Genomic DNA, 7,870 nt, shown 5'->3' with positions numbered 1-7,870 from the left:
ATGTGATTCTAATGTCCTGCGAAGTGGAGGCTGTCTGGGCTAGAACACTAGTGGAGGTAAATGGTGGTGGCGGAGGGGAGGAGTGGAGACTCAAAGCCCTCCTGATGGCTTTGGCACTTCTTGGGGGACGTAACACATGGAAACCGATTACACAGGAGACATTGCTCCTCCGTCAGTGTTGGCCAGAGGTGCTGTGGCAATCAACCAAAAAGAAGTCTGCAGCCTACTCTCATCCCGTGTAGGGAGACCAGCCTCCACTCTCCCTTCCTGCTGGCCCATACCAGAGGGAAGAGCAGGAATTAAAAAAAAAAAAAAATGTGCGGAGAAGAGTATTTCCTCATTTTTTTCTCTAAGTCATAAGGAAACATGATCATTCATTCCTGGGAGGATAAACATTACACCAAATTTGAAATTTTAAAGTGAATAAGACCAAGGTGGTTTTTTTTTGGGGGGGGGGGTGGGAGTGGGGGTGGGGAGCTGCTCTGGGTCTTAATTGCAGCACGTGGGCTCTTTAATATTCATAGCATCATGAGAACTCATAGTTGAAGCTTGTGGGATTTAGGGATGGAACCTGGGTCCCCTGTACTGGGAGCAAAGAGTTCTAGCCACCGTACATTTGCATTTCCCACAGTTGAAAAATGATCCTCAGCTTATGCCTATAATCACATATGAAACTCAGTCCCCCAAGACTGAGCTTTATATGATTCTGATTATCCACCGCTGTGCACCGTATCATTCTAAAACACAGTGGCATAAAAAATAACCATTTTATTACCCTTGCATCTGTGGGCCAAGAATTCAGAAAAGCATAACAAGTGCAATTCTCCTCTCCACGGTGTCTGGGGCCTCAGCTGGAAAGTCTCAGTTGGATATTTTCACTGACATAACTGACACCTTCCCTGGTGGCTTGGTGGTACAGAACCTATTTGCCAATATAGAAACCCAATGCAGATTCGACCCCTGGGTCAGAAGGATAACCTGGGGAAGGAAATGGCAGCCCACTCTGGTATTCTTGCCTGGAATATCCCATGGACAGAGGAACCTGGTTGGCCACAGTCCATGGGGTCTCAAGAGTAGGACAGGACATAGCTACTAAACCACAAAGCCAGGGATAATTTAATGACTCAGTTTTTGACCAGAGTTAAATATGGCTTCTCCCTGTTACTTGAGCTTCCTCACAGCATGGCAGCTTCCAGCTAATCAAACTCATTACATGGTCCAGGACTCCAAGAAAAAAAAAAATGTCACCTGGTATTTTATGACCCTGACTCAGAAATCACATAGCAATTTCTTCTGGCTTCTCTGATGGTTAAAGCAATCCCACGATCACTCAGATTCAGGGAGAGGGGACAGGAACGATGCCTCTCAGTGGTGGGAGAGTCTCAGAAAATTTTCTGACACCTCAAAGGTATGAGCTAATGCCTAGAACGACAGGAAGTTAGAGATTCTCAACCAAGATGTTGGTAAGAGACAGCATACACAGCAGTACAGAACATGATTATATTTTACAGTTGAGGAGGAAGAAGTTATTGAGACAAAAGTTTTGTGTTTATGCCATGTCATTAAAAATCCTCAATAAAAACATTTACAACAATATTTCATATGCATGAATAAACAGAGTCTGTACACTAATGTGAAGAGCAAAACCAAGATATAATTTAAATATGGTCCTGTTGTTCAGTTGCTTAGTCGTGTCTGATTCTTTGCAACCCCAATGGAAACTGAAATCTGTCAGGCTTCCCTGTCATTCACTACCTCCCAGAGTTTACCAAACTCGTCTTTTGAGTTGATGATGCTATCTAACAATCTCATCCTCTGCCACACCTTTTGCCTTCAATCTTTCCTAGCATTAGGGTCTTTTCCAATGAATCAGCTCTTCTCATCATGTGGCCAAAGTGTTGGAACTTCAGCTTCAGCCTCAGTCCTTCCAATGAATATTTAGGGTTGATTTCCTTTAGGATTGACTGGTTTGATCTCCTTGCAATCCAAGGAACTCTTGAGAGTCTTCTCCAGCACCATGATTCAGAAGTATCAGTTTTTCAGAGCTTAGTATTCTTTATGGTCCAACTCTCACATCTATACATTACTGCAAAAACCATAGCTTTGACTGTATGGACCTTTGTTGGCAAAGTGATGTCTCTGCTTTTTAATACACTATCTGGGTTTATCATAGCTTTCCTTCCAAAGAGCAAGCATCTTTTAATTTCATGGCTACAGTCACCATCTGCAGTGATTTTGGAGCCTAAGAAAATAAATTTTATCACTGTTTTCACTTTCTCCCCTTCTGTTTGTCAGGAAGTGATGGGACCAGATGGCATGATCTTAGTTTTTTGAATGTTGTGTTTTAAACCAGTTTTTTCACTCTCCTCTTTCACCCTCATCAGGAGGCTCTTTAGTTCCTCTTCACTTTCTGCCATTACAGTGGTATCTTCTGCAAATCAAAGGCTGTTGATATTTCTCCCAGCTGGAACCAAGATTGCTGGGAGTGGGAGACATTTAAATATGACCTGTTCCTATATACGTACCTCTCAGATTAAGAGTCAGTTTCCTCCAAAACATTGACTAAATAAGAATATTCTGAATTGGGTGTCTTTTCAAAATTAAAATATAAAAAAACTTATATCTAGTAAGAATTTTTATTTATACATTTCTTTATAATTCTTGGTAGTACATAACTGTGCCAAATATACTGTGATGCATTAGCATAATTTATCCCCTTTCTCAAATTTTAGGAAAATAAGTGTCTCTCTCAGGATCACAAAATGAACTTATGCAAGCCTTGTATTTTAGCGTATGGCCCTAGACAGGTGCTGCTTAGAAAGCAACGAATACTTCCTGAAGAGTGTATCTTGTTAAAACAACATTCTGAACAGTCCTTTACAACTGAAATAGCCAGGGAAAGTAGGTCATTCCATGCTTTCCTCTATAGCTAGTAGTTCCAATCTGTTGCACTCTTTTTTCCTAGAGAGATAAAAACTGTGAATCATACCAGTTCCTGCTTTGAACACAGTCCACAGGCATTGTGAGCAGATGGGCTTTTTGGCCTCCAAACCATTCTTTGCTGTCTACCACAGGTGAGTAGTAGATACCCTCTTAAAGTAGCCCAACTGCTAAGCCAAGAACTAGCCAGTTATAAACACGATAGACAACTTATGACAGAATTCTGTATATATTTAAAGAAAGCTGACAGTCTTTGGACTCAAAGAGTTGACACATACTGGTAGCCAATTCCTGTACCAATAATCATGCCAGTTTTCGTATTTGTATGTTACCTACAAAGCAAGTTAGTGACACTGTCTTCAGATAGGCAAACATTGCAAATGAAATTATAAGATTTTTCATTATGGTTATAGCAGAAAACATTGTGTTATAACAAAAGAAAGAACTAGGAACATGAGAAAACACTCAAAGAGAGAAGTATGTGTGTGTGCTCAGTCGTGTCTGACTCTTTGCAACCCTGTGGACTGTAACCCACCAGGCTCCTCTGTCCATGGGATTTTCCAGGCAAGAATACCGGAGTGCCTTGCCATTTCCTCCTCTAGGGGAGGTTCCAGACCCAGGGATTGAACCAGGGTCTCCTGCATTGCAGGCAGATACTATCTGAGCCACCAAGGACGCCCTAAAGAGATTTGTTAAAGAGGAATTTTAAAAAGTAAAAACTGGTTTACACAGAAGTGGAAGCTATAATGCCTTTACCTGATGGAATATTTTGGAGTCATTATGTGCACTGCAGAATGTTACAGAACCTGTTAGTATAAACTGTAGTGTTATTAGTTCACATGAGAAAAATCAGGTAAATATCTCAACGAATCCAAAAAATAAAATGACATAAAATCCAATATCTATTCCTTATATAAAGTAAAAAAGATCAATTCTTGTATTTAATCACATCAAAAAGTATCATCAAACAATGATCAGACTTCGAATTTTCCATTTAAATTTCACAAACAAAGGTGCTATCACCACTACACATTGCTCTGGAAGTAAAATTCAATGTAATAAAATAAGAAAAATAAATAAGGAGTCTACATACTGAAAAACAGTATACAAGATTGTCATTATTAGAGATTGTGTGCATGTGTGCATGCTAAGTTATTTCAGTTGTGCCTGACTCTTTGCAACCACATGGACTACAGCGCTCAAGGCTCCTCTGTCCATGGAATTCTCCGGGCAAGAACACTGGAGTAGGTTGCTATGCCCTCCTCCAGGGGATCTTCCCAACCCAGGAATTGAACCCAGGTCTCTTATGTCTCCTGCATTGCAAGCAGGTTCTTTTACCACTAGCACCGCCGGGGAAGCCCCATTAGAGATTATTTGATGGCATTAAAGGTTGAACCATAGTGACTGGTTAAAAAATGTAACTTGTAAAAATAGACACTTTTCCTATTTGGAAATGATATTGAGAGAAAAAAATAATTAAGCAATTTCTCAAAGAGCAAAACAGATAAATAGAAATCATCTTAAGAGTGAATGTGCAGAACAAATATGAAGAAAATATTGCAACTTTCTGAGGAGACATAAAAGAAAAGTTGAATAAATGGCCCTGTATCATTATCAATTCAACCTTCAAAGAAAATCACCTGAAAAAAACAACAAGATTTTGGGAGGTATTTGACAAAACTGTATTCAATTCTGGGCTTCTCCAGTGGCTCAATGGTAAAGAATCTGCTTGCAATGAGGGAGATGCAGGAGATGCAGGTTCAATCCCTGGGTCAGAAAGATCCACTGGAGGAGGGCATGGCAACCCACTCCAGTATTCTTGTCTGGAGAATCCCATGGACAGAGGAGCCTGATGGGCTACAGTCCATGGGGTTGCAAAGAATCAGACACGACTGAAGCGACTGAGCACGCACACATGTATCAAATTCATCTAAAATATTAAATACACTAGAAATAGCCCAGGAAAATTTTCAGAGAAAATAAAATGAGAAAGGACTTATTTTTATCAAAAGTTAAAACATAAAATTCCAGAAGCTAAAACATTTGTGGCAGGACTAGGGTATCAGGGATCTATTGTTGCATAATCAGTTCAGTTCAGTCGCTCAGTCGTGTCCAGTGCTTTGCGACCCCATGAACGCCAGGCCTCCCTGTCCATCACCAACTGCTGGAGTCTACCCAAATCCATGCCCATTGAGTCAGTGATGCCATCCTCTGTGGTCCCCTTCTCCTCCTGCCCTCAATCTTTCCCAGCATCAGCATCTTTTCAAATGTTGCATAATAAATGTCCCCAAAATATATCAGTTTATGAAAAAGGATCGAAGAGAGTCAGACATGACTGAGGTGACTTAGCATGTACACAGGGTTGTCTTAAGGCTTAGCTAGGGAAACCTAGTTCCTTAACCTGCTTCCAAGCTCAGTCACTTGTTTGTTGGAAAGATTCAGCTCCTCACAGGCTGTTGGTCGGAGATCATCCTCATTTCCTTGCCATATGCCTTCGCCAGAGGGCAGCTCACAAATGGCAGGTGCTTCACCAAAGCAAGCCAAGGAAAAGGAGAGGGAGGGAGTGTAGGGGGCAGGGATGGGTGGGGGAGAGGGACACTAGCAAGATGGAAGTCATGGTTTTGTAATGTAATTGCTGATCTGACATGTCATCACTTTCCTTAGAGAAGAGTCCACTTCCTTAGAAGCAAGTCACTAGGTCCAACCCACATTCAAGGGAAAGGAATTACACAAGAGCATGAATACCAGGACACCATGAACACCAGGATCAGTGGGGATCCTCTTTCAAACCTTCCCACCACAACTAGACAGACAAATCAATGCAAGAACGTGAAGAATATTTTTTAAAAAGACCCCAATTCCTTTGAGAATTTTGTATGTCATAAATATAGCATTCCATATGAATGATGAAAAACTCTATTGATGATCATGTCGTTGCCAAATCAAATTATCACCAAAAAATTATTTCTGGATAAGCAATTAGTGATCTGGAAAACAAAATCTGGACACCAGTCTCTTGTTGTTGTTGTTGTTCAGTTCCTAAGATGCACCCAACTCTTTGTGACCCCATGGACTGCAGCATGCCAGGCTTCCTCGTCCTCCCCAACTCCCGGAGTTTGTTCACATTCATATCCATTGAGTTGGTGATGCCATCCAACCATTCCATCCTCTGTTGCCCCCTTTCGCCTCCTGCCCTAATCTTTCCCAGCATCAGGTCTTTTCCAATGAGTTGGCTCTTTGCATCAGGTGGCCAAAGTATTGGAGCTTCAGTTTCAACATCAGTCCTTCCAATGAATATTCAGAGTTGATTTCCTTTAGGATGGACTGGTTGGATTTCTTAGTGCTATCCAACGGTCTCTCAAGAGTCTTCTCCAGCACCACAGTTTGAAAACATCAATTCCTCAGTGCTCAATCTTCTTTATAGTCCAGCTCATATCCATACATGACTACTGGAAAAACCATAGCTTTAACTCTATGGACCATAGTCAACAAAGTGATGTCCCTGCTTTTTAATACGCTATTTAGGTTTGTCAGAGCTTTTCTTCCAAGGAACAAGCGTCTTTTAATTACATGACTGCAGTCACCATCCGCAGTGATTTTGGAGTCCCAGAAAATAAAATCTATCACTGTTTCTACTTTTTCACCATCTATTAGCTATGAACCGATGGGACTAGATTCCATAATCTTGGTTTTTTGAATGTTGAATTTTAAGCCAGCTTTATAAAGGAACATTTCATGCAAAGATGGGCTCAATAAAGGACAGAAATGGTATGGACGTTACAGAAGCAGAAAATATTAAGAAGAGATGGCAAGAATACACAGAAGAACTGTACAGAAAAGATCTTCATGACCAAGATAATCACGATGGTGTGATCACTGACCCAGAGCCAGACATCCTGGAATGTGAAGTCCAGTGGGCCTTAGAAAGCATCACTACGAACAAAGCTAGTGGAGGTGATGGAATTCCAGTTGAGCTATTCGAAATCCTGAAAGATGATGCTGTGAAAGTGCTGCACTCAATATGCCAGCAAATTTGGAAAACTCAGCAGTGGCCACAGGACTGGAAAAGGTCAGTTTTCATTGCAATCCCAAAGAAAGGCAATGCCAAAGAATGCTCAAACTACCAAACAATTGCACTCATCTCACACGCTAGTAAAGTAATGCTCAAAATTCTCCAAGCCAGGCTTCAGCAATATGTGAACCGTGAACTTCCTGATGTTCAAGCTGGTTTTAGAAAAGGCAGAGGAACCAGAGATCCAATTGCCAACATCTGCTGGATCATGGAAAAAGCAAGAGAGTTCCAGAAAAGCATCTATTTCTGCTTTATTGACTATGCCAAAGCCTTTGACTGTGTGGATCACAATAAACTGTGGAAAATTCTGAAAGAGATGGAAATACCAGACCACCTGATCTGCCTCTTGAGAAATTTGTATGCAGGTCAGGAAGCAACAGTTAGAACTGGACATGGAACAACATACTGGTTCCAAATAGGAAAAGGAGTACATCAAGGCTGTATATTGTCACCCTGCTTATTTAACTTATATGCAGAGTACATCATGAGAAATGCTGGACTGGAAGAAACACAAGCTGGAATCAAGATTGCCGGGAGAAATATCAATAACTTCAGATATGCAGATGACACCACCCTTATGGCAGAAAGTGAAGAGGAACTCAAAAGCCTCTTGATGAAAGTGAAAGTGGAGAGAGAAAAAGTTGGCTTAAAGCTCAACATTCAGAAAACAAAGATCATGGCATCTGGTCCCATCACTTCATGGGAAAGAGATGGGGAAACAGTGTCAGACTTTATTTTTCTGGGCTCCATAATCACTGCAGATGGTGACTGCAGCCATGAAATTAAAAGACGCTTACTCCTTGGAAGGAAAGTTATGACCAACCTAGATAGCATATTCAAGAGCAGAGACATTACTTT

Source organism: Bos grunniens, chromosome 1 (genome assembly GCF_055505025.1).
Source record: "Bos grunniens cultivar Pamir isolate PY7600 chromosome 1, Bosgru_T2T1.0, whole genome shotgun sequence".
Taxonomy (NCBI): domain Eukaryota; kingdom Metazoa; phylum Chordata; class Mammalia; order Artiodactyla; family Bovidae; genus Bos; species Bos grunniens.
Note: the sequence above shows the minus strand (reverse complement) of the source record.